This window comes from Oryctolagus cuniculus, chromosome 1, assembly GCF_964237555.1.
Source record: "Oryctolagus cuniculus chromosome 1, mOryCun1.1, whole genome shotgun sequence".
Classification (NCBI taxonomy): Eukaryota; Metazoa; Chordata; class Mammalia; order Lagomorpha; family Leporidae; genus Oryctolagus; species Oryctolagus cuniculus.
Genome location: NC_091432.1, coordinates 165,112,931 through 165,122,280, shown reverse-complemented (window position 1 = coordinate 165,122,280; position 9,350 = coordinate 165,112,931). Strand labels below are relative to the sequence as shown.

The window sequence follows — 9,350 nt, the reverse complement described above, 5'->3', positions numbered from 1 at the left end:
TTTTCCTGTTCTTCTCCTTCAGGAATATCTATAATACAAATATGTTGTTGTTTAATGGTATCCTATATTTTGCATAGATTCTGTTCATTCTTTTTAATTCTTTTCTTTTTGCTTTTGTCTGATCAGATTATTTTAAAAGTCTTGTCCTCGGGGTCAGAAATCCTTTCCTCCACTTGATCTATTCTGCTGTTAAAGCTTGCAGTCATATTTTTTTTTCACTGCTTAAAGATTTCATCCCCAAAATTTCTATTTGGTTCTTCTTAATGAGTTCTATCTCTTTAGTAATATTTTCATTCATGTTACTCATTGATTTCCTCATTTCTTTAATCTGTCTATTTATATTCTCTTGCATCTCACTGAGTTTCCTTATAATCATTATTTTGAATTCTGCTTCTGTCATTTCATAGATTCCCAGCAGTTCAGAATCTAATTCTGGAGGATTATTGTGTTACTTTGGAGGTGTCGTGCTACCTTGCCTATTTATGTCTCCTGTGTCCCTGCATTGACATCTGCATGACTGGTGTAATTGTCCCTTCTTCTTTATGGGGTAGTTTTTTTTTTTAATCGGGAAAGAGTTTATGATTCAGCTGGAATGCATGCTATCACTGTGCTTATTGCTTTGGCTTCAGTTCTAGGTGAGCCCAGGAGTGTAGTCTCTGATTTATTTTGAGTAAATCAGTGTCAGTTGTGAATATAAGTGACACCGTGTTCTAGTCTGCTGCAGTTCACAGGGATAGAAGTGTGGCTCTGGAATGAATATGGGTTTCTTAGTGTTTGTATATTTGGTCCACAGAGAGTTTGGTGTCAGTTTCCCTGGTGATTGTAATAGCCAGGACCTTTATCTTGGTGCTGAGGGTGACACAGATGGCTGAACCCACATCCTACCTGCAAGCCTGAGTGCTCCTGGGGCTTAAGGCACCAGGACAGTGTGATGCTGATAGACCCTTCCTCAGGTCCTGCTAGGAGAGTCCAGCTGGTGCTGTGGTGTAGGACACCAAGATCCCTAGTGCTGGGACTAGAGTGTGAACCCAACTCTCTTCCAGTCCTAGAAGGTGACTCCAAGATGTACAGGAGACTTTATTCTGAGGGTGTGAGTGCAGAGAGGTGGAATGCAAGTAGGTTCTTCTCAAGGTCCACTGAGTAGATTTTAGTGGCATTGAGAAATTTAGAGCTAATTGTTACAGTCCTTGTGTTGCACATTATAGTGGTGTCATTACCCAGTATGCCCAGGGTGAGAGCAGATTTTTTTTTATGGGCTGCTTCTGGCGTTAGCCTCCAGAAGCTAAGGTGAATCCCCTTGGCTCACATAGAGTATGTGAGTGTAGCCCTGGGGCTGGTGCCCCCAAATTCCACAGTTGCAGGATACACGGGATATGACCGTTGCCCAACACATTGTCCTGAGTCTCATTCTGAGTCTGGTAGGAGTGGAACGGAGGGATGCTGCGTGACTTTGGGCAGCCAAGTGTGGTGCTCTGCAGGGATGAGGGAGAGAAGGGAGCACTGTGGCTTCCCTGGTTGAACCTCAGCAGTTTCTCAGACCCTAGGCTGTGGGGAGCAAACCGGACTAGACTGAGTTACTGGAATTAAGACTTATTCTATGCATCTGCTCTCCCACAATATGGCGATGGGAGAGAAGTAAACAGCTTCCGCACAGCTGCCTCCAGTTCAACTAATAAACTGTAGGACTTGCTCCTGACTGGAGGAGAGCAGCGTACTCGGCGTGTGGGCAGCCGAGTTAGGATTGGCGGAGGAGGACTATAAAGGAGGAGAGAGACGGCATGCACCAGGAACATCTAAGGGGAACGCCTGTGCAGACCCCGAGAAAGCCGGCCAGCGGTGTGCCGCTCCCCTGCGGAAGTGGGGAATGTGGCCAGGGGGAACTGCCCTTCCACGGAGGTGGAAGGGATAGTGGCCAACCCGGGAAGAACCAGCAGCAAACCCGGGGAGGGCCGAGCAGACGAAAGAACAGCGCAGGGTCCTGTGTCGTTCCTCCACGAAGAGGGGGAGCGACACTAGGCAGAAATAAAATCAGTGACTGTGGAATTCCCTCTCAGCTAAAATTGAGTTTCCGGGTGCATAACAATTTCTTGCTTTGTGGTAAGATGGCAGCTCCCAGCCAGTCCCTGGCTGCACCTCTTGGCTGGCTGCAGCAGTGTGTCTGTCTTCTCTCCTCTTGTCCCACAGAGTTTTCATTGCTTTCTTAGTTCTTCCCCAAAGATTTCCATCAGATCCCTAGAAAAATGGTCCTCCCTTTGTTCTTTCGTATCACAGAGCAGCTGAAATTAGTGTGGCTGTACCCTTTCCAGCCATCTTGGATACGTCCATTTCTTATTCTTGTCAGCCAGTTCTTTCCACTGTAACTGCATCGGCCTTCATCTGGGGCCTCTTAAAATCAATCACGTGTTACCCATTTTATGTCAGTCTGAGAATTTAGCTGAGCTAATCCTTCCATTATGAAGAGCATTTTGGTGCTCCAATGAAGACCCATAATGCAACTCTGTTACTGAGATAAGAAACAATAGCTGTTGGGCTCCTATAACAAATACTCAAGTTTCCAGTTACCTCTGGCAGTGTTATTAACATCCACATAAACACACACAGACATGTATCATTTGCAAAGCTGGGGCTCTCAAGACCCTCATGAAGAAGTGCATGCAAAAACTGCCGCAAACCAATGTGAATAACTAACTGGTCTTGTGAGCTGATGTGTTCTTCTTTGTGATACAGGCAGAGCTATGACATTCAGATTGTGGCCTTGGTGAACCAAACAGGCTTCAGGTCTGGGAATGTCCTGGATTTAAAGAACCCATTCTTTAGGTAAGAAATGCCCCCTGTCCTTCTCATACACATGTATATGAAATCTCTATTGCCTAATGACAAGGTAAAGAAGTTTGGAATAATTCCATCTTTCCCGAGAGGAGAAGCGTCTCCTAGTTCTCCTCTTCTCTACGGAGGCATGGTTTCTGATGTAGAGTTGAGTGTTTTACAGTCCACTGATAGAATTCTGTGCAATGGCCCAAGTGCTTGGGCCCTGCACCCGCATGGGAGACCCAGGAGAAGCACCTGGCTCCTTGCTTCAGATCAGCGGGGTGCGCCGCGCTGCAGCGTGCTGGCGGTGGCGGCCATTGGAGGGTGAACCAACGGCAAAAGGAAGACCTTTCTCTCTGTCTCTCTCTCTCACTGTCCACTCTGCCTGTCAAAAAAAAGAATTCTGTGCATAACAGTCTAACATTGAAGCAAAGAACATTGGAGAGTCCTAGCACTACAGGAGCTATAATGACCTGTGAGACTTCAGGCAGAGTGGGTTCAAGTTCTGGCAGGGCTATAATGAGTTATGTAGCCACAGAAAGAGTGGGTTCTGGTTCTAGGGGAGCTACAATTAATTATGTGACTTTAGGCAGAATGGGTTTGAGTTGACAGCAGATCTACTGAGCTGTGACATCAGACAGAGCGGGTTCTACTTCAGGTTGAGATATGAACAGTTTTGGGACCTCGGGCAGTGTGTTCTAGTTCTAGAAGAGCTATAATGAGCTGCAGGACCTCAGGTAGAGTAGGTTCTAGTTCTGGGGGAGCTGTAATGAGCTATGTGGCCTGAGGCATAAGCACTTTCTCTCTGGCATTCTGTTTTCTAATCTGTAAAATGTGGCATTTAAAGATAATTTCATTTGATTTTCATTTACTAAGAAGTGACTATGTGTAGTTGTTATTCCAGTACACCTAAAACATGAGTTCATTTAAGTTACAGTTTGGAGACTGGTCTGATGTGTGGCTGATGTAAGTCAGGACATGCCTCTCTTTAGAAACTAAAGATTTTTTTGTCTGATATAAAGAATTTTCTACAGAGAGATGACCACAGCCAATATTTCTGGAAAACCTCTCTCTCTTTACATCTATTCAGTGTGAGCCATTTAAAACTCCACACAAGAAATCAACCATGTAGATAAAACTGCTGGTCACTGCCACTCTTGGTTTGCTTCTTAAAAAGAGAATTTTCCCTGATATCATGTTTCCCAAAGCTTTTACTCAAAGTGTTTCTATTGAAAAGTTTGAAGAGAAGAAGAAACTCAGAAAACCACAAGCAGGAATTATCTGGCAGAGGTGGGAAATGAGATTTCGACTGCAGCAGTAGAGGAAAACAAGCAGGCAGAGCTACAGTGGTAGCTGTGTTGTCTGCAAGGTGTCACACAAGGTGGGAGACTTTGAAACTCCCTGGTATCATGACTACAGAAAGTCTCATGATTTGATGTCTCCCAACAGACATCAGAAAAATAATGAATAATATGAATTCAGACAGGGGTAAGTTTTCTGCTGTAAAGCTACAATAATCATAGTTATGCAAAACTGAGGAAATGATAGACATGTAGATGGATTGGATGGAAATGAGGTCAGAAACAGACCCTAACAAGCTTGATCAGTTGATTTTCAGCAGATGCACAGAACATTCAGTGGAGAGGTAAAGTCTTTGAAAAGTGGTGGAATTCTTGGATATGGACATATAATATTAAAAACATGGACTTCCAGTAACATCTCACACAGTCTACCAAAATTAATGCAAAAGAAATCATAGATTTGAAAAATAAAACCTAAAAACATAAAAATTCTACGATAAGATCTTTGTGGCCTTTGTGACTGAGATTTCTTTGATATGATCCCAAAAACTCAACAAAAATAAATAAAAAGATAAGTTGTACTTCATCAAAATTAACAATCTGTCATTTGTGAAAGACCTGGTATGAGAATAAGAAGACAAATTACAACCTGGGTAAAGATTAGTTAGAAATTACAGATCTGAAAAAAGCATTTATGTCCAGAATACAAAAAGGACTTGTGATAAAATACTCTCAAATAAGCCCAATAATAAGGGAATACAATGATTTAAAAAGAAAAAGAGAGCAACATGTTTGAACAAATGCTTCATCAAAGAAGACTCAATAGCAGATAAGCATGGGAAGAAATATTCAGCATTATTAGTCATTAAGGAAATGTAAATCAAAACCACAAAAAACAAGGGGTCAACATTATGGTGTAGCAGGTTAAGTTGCTGCCTGCAACCTAAACACCTCATATTATATCATAGCGTCAGTTCAAGACCTGTCTGCTCCACTTCCAGTGTAGCTACCTGCCAATGCACTTGGAAAACCAGCAGAAGATGCTTGGGCCCCTGCCACCCACATGGGAGACCTACATGGAGTTTCAGGCTCCTGGCAATTGTGGCTTTGGGGGAGTAAACCAGAAGATGGAAGATTTCTTTCTCTGTCTCTCCCTCTTTTTCTGTCACTCTGTCTTTCAAATAAATAAAACATTTTTTAAAAACACAGTGACATATCACCACATCTCTGTTAGAATAGCCAAAATTTAAAAGTCTGATAATACTAAGTGCTGATACAGATGTGGAGCTACTGGAACTCACACTCATTATTGTTGGGAACACAAAATGTTACAGATATGCAGGAAAGCAGTCTGACAGTTTCTTATATAGTGATTCATTTACCGCATGACCAGACAATCTCTAGGTATGAACATAAGTGAAATGAAAACTATGTCCACACTAACATCTCTATTGGAATATTTATTGCGTCTTTATTTGTAGTCATCAAAAAACAAAAACAACTTAAAGGTGTCTTAAGTGGAGAGGAAATAAACATTGTAGTCTGTCCATAGAGTGGAATAGTATTCAGCAATAAAAAGGAATGAAGTACTGCTTGCTACAGTATGCATGATCTCAAATACATGATACTCAGTGAAGAAGCCAGACACAAAGGCTGCATCCTCAACAATTGCATTTACATGACAGTTTGGAAAAAGGAAAAGTGCATCCAAGAAGAGGCCTTAAATGTCCATAAGGAACTGGCATGGGCAGCTGTGTAATCAGCACCTTCCAGAAGAGCTCAATAAGGGCAGGAGCCCTAGGCAAAATGTCGCTTCATTAAATAGCAAAAAAATAAGTCAGTGCTTAGCCTGTACTAAAAATTTATAGGAAAGAAAAAGTTCTTTCAGCGAACAAAAATCTGGATTATCGTCTCATATCTGAATTTAGCCTATGCATAATCAAGCTTACTAAATATAGTGGGTAAATATAGATTTAGGGCTACCCATAAAAACTCCAGGGAAAGGCATGGGAGTGGAAATAGAAAGGCAAGGATAGGGCATGAAAGGCAAACATACTTGCTTATAGCTGTGGATCTGTTTGCAACTCAATAATTTCAATGTCACAGAATAACTTTCTCTGTTTTAGGTTTGCTTAGAAGACAGTTGCAAGCAAGTAATAAGTAAAACGAAGGACTGACAAGTTCATCAACATCCAAGTTCGTATTTCACATTCTATGCATTCTAAATTTTACAAGGATGCTTCATTTTATGCAATTCATTTCCTAACTCAAAAATTTACATCCTAAATTAACAAACACATTTTTGATGCTTCTTGGACTGGATCTTCATAGCTTCTTACATGTGCCTGAAGAACAATTTTTTTAAAAATTGGTTTATCTTTACTGTTATCTTAACAAAGCCAACAGCACTGCTTTAATTTTTGAAGTATTTTCAAGAAATTTAAGAAAACTCTACCTCATATTTTTATATATGTGCATTTGTATGACTGATACGATAGCATGTTAGGAGTGATCCTCTATTTACAATTTTAATCTACTATTGCAAATATTTTCAGCTAATCAACAACGAGTTCTAAAGTTCACTTGTGTGTTCAGAACACTTGCCTTATTCATGTAATGAAGTAATATGATGTCAGGAATGTTCTTTATTGACAGCAGTTGATGAGTCTGTGTGTTGTTAAGGAAATAGAAGGAGCCTTTGTCAGTTCTCTTAGGTTTACAATAAAAATGTGCAGTGTGAAATACCATTGCAGTGTCTCCTTTACTTGAAGATATTTGTATGTGTCACATGTCAAATGGTGATGAAGAATGATCTTTCCAAGAACATGTTTTCCCTTGGTCCAAGCAACCCTTATAAAAATGGATGTCACATCAATACAGCAGCCTAATGAAGCCCACCAGGCAACTGCTTACTCTGTAGGGAGAAGCAGGATAAACAGCAACCGCATAGTCTCATCTGTCAGCTGTTCACCCAGAGCCTTCAGCTCTCCACTCGGGTGCTTCTGCTCATTCTGACCACTCAGTTTGAAATGATCTCCCTGTCTGTCCACATGAACGATCTTACAGCACTGCAGGGCTGGCATCAGATGCCCCCTTACCAACTTGCCTTACTGATCACCTTCTCTACTCTCTGAAAGTAGCCCCTCCCACCTTTGACATACCCACTGGTCCCTTCCCTTCCCTAGGCCTTTCTTGGCCATATTTTACCACTTTATCCTATACACACACACACACACACACACACACATGCGGCCAGACCTTTCTCTACTGTTTGAGCTCTTTATGGGTTGGATCCATATCATTCATTTTTAAATTTTCCACAATGCTTAATGGTATGTCTAATGCATCTCAAGTGCCCAGTAAGTGTACATTGATTAAGTAAACAAATTGGTGCTGAAAAGTAACTAGAATTATGGAATCAAGCCTAATAATGTGTGAATTGCCTTCTAAGCAGGGTGGGCAGCAATTGTAAATCCTAGATCGCAGAAATGCAATATGGCTTCCACTACCACCTCTACCCATAGCTCAAAGCAGACAGTCGTACCTGATCCCAGCATGCTTTTCCCCTGAACTCTGATGGAGCCTCACAGACCTTCTTAGCCCAACACTCTGGGAAGCCTTTATTTCAGTGGGGCTATTTTGCAACTTTACTAATTATTTCAACTGTCCATCTATAGAATTATTTGGTATCAATGGAGATAACTTATTAAAGTGGTAGTTTATTGTACTTTGTGAGGAAAGTTATGTTATTGCAGTATTTGCAAATTTACAAGTGACCTCAAAGAAGGTCCCCCACTGATTTCCTTCATTTTATGTCAACTTGACTGCACTATGGATGTCCACAGTAACTTATTCCTGGATGTGTGTCTGAGCGTTTCTACAGATGAGATTAACATGGAAATCAGTGAACTCAGGAAGGAGGTGGCCCTCCCCAGTGTGCATGGGCATTGTCCAATCTCTGGTGCTCTGAACAGAATAAAAAGCTGGAGGAAGGAGGACCTCACCCCTTCTTCATCCTGCTGTACTGCTTAAGCAAGATCATGAGCATTTGCACTGTCAGCTCCCCTGGCATTGGAGCCTTAGGAATGAGCTAGAATCACGCCACTGCCTTTCCTAGGTCTCCAGCTTGCAGCTGGAAGGGTGAGGGATGTAGCCTCCATAACAGTGAACCAGTTCCTCCTGAATCTGTCTGTCTGTCTGTCTCTCGCTCTCTCTCTCTCAAGAGTAGCTTTTAATTTTTTTCCTAGGAACTATTTATTTATATATTTATCTAAAAGACAGGGCAACAGATAGGGAGACATAGAGATCTTTCACCCACTGGTTACTCCCAAACAGCCACAACAGCCAGGACTGGGCCAAGCCAAAGCAAAAGCCAGGAACTCTATCCTGGTCTCCCACATAGGTGGCAGGGGCCACCATCCCCTGCCTTCCTAGACACATTGACAGGGAGTTGGATCAGAAGAGCAGCACGTGGGCCGGTGTCATGGCTCAATAGGCTAATCCTCTGCCTGTGGCGCCGGCACACCAGGTTCTAGTCCCAGTCGGGGCACTGCATTCTGTCCCAGTTGCCCCTCTTCCAGGCCAGCTCTCTGCTGTGGCCCGGGAGTGCAGTGGAGGATGGCCCAAGTGCTTGGGCCCTGTACCCTCATGGGAGACCAGGAGAAGCACCTGGCTCCTGGCTTCGGATCAGCGTGGTGCGCCGGCCACAGCGGCCATTGAGGGATGAACCAATGGAAAAGGAAGACCTTTCTCTCTGTCTCTCTCTCTCACTGTCCACTCTGCCTGTCAAAAAAAAAAAAAAAAAAAAAGCACGTGGAACTCAGACATTCCAATATGGGATGATGGCAAGCAGTGGCTTAGCTCAATACAGCACAATGCCAGCCCCAAGTGTACCTTTGTATATATAAGAAAACCTTGAAAATCTCCAGCTTTTGTGAAATCATCTAAATATAATTAAGATAAGGCCAGAACTATAGTGAGATGGCCAGGAACTTATGTCAGGAACTGCTTGAGGCCACCCACATTTTGTGATGTGCCTCTGGGACACTTTTGAGACTTGGAAGGCCCACAGGCTGAGGACATCCAGAACACCACAAGGAAGAAACAGCAGAGGCTAAATTTTGTCTGCCAATAACACAAGACCCTGATGGAAAATGATAATAAAGAGATCAATCATATCATGTAGTTAATATTTACCTCTTAAATTAACGGTAATGACACTTACCACTTATGTACTAGACG

The 9,350-nt window shown here is 42.4% G+C and overlaps 1 long non-coding RNA gene across 1 annotated transcript in view; it reads left to right on the top strand.

Annotated features, from left to right (window-relative positions):
* The window catches only part of LOC138843208 (uncharacterized), a 27,478-nt gene extending 20,627 nt beyond the window's left edge, over nt 1-6,851 (top strand). Inside the window, exons 2-3 of the long non-coding RNA XR_011379788.1 lie at nt 2,728-2,817; nt 6,236-6,851. This is a non-coding gene — a long non-coding RNA (uncharacterized lncRNA). The remainder of the gene's footprint in view (nt 1-2,727; nt 2,818-6,235) is intronic.
* The last annotated feature ends 2,499 nt before the right edge of the window (nt 6,852-9,350 follow it).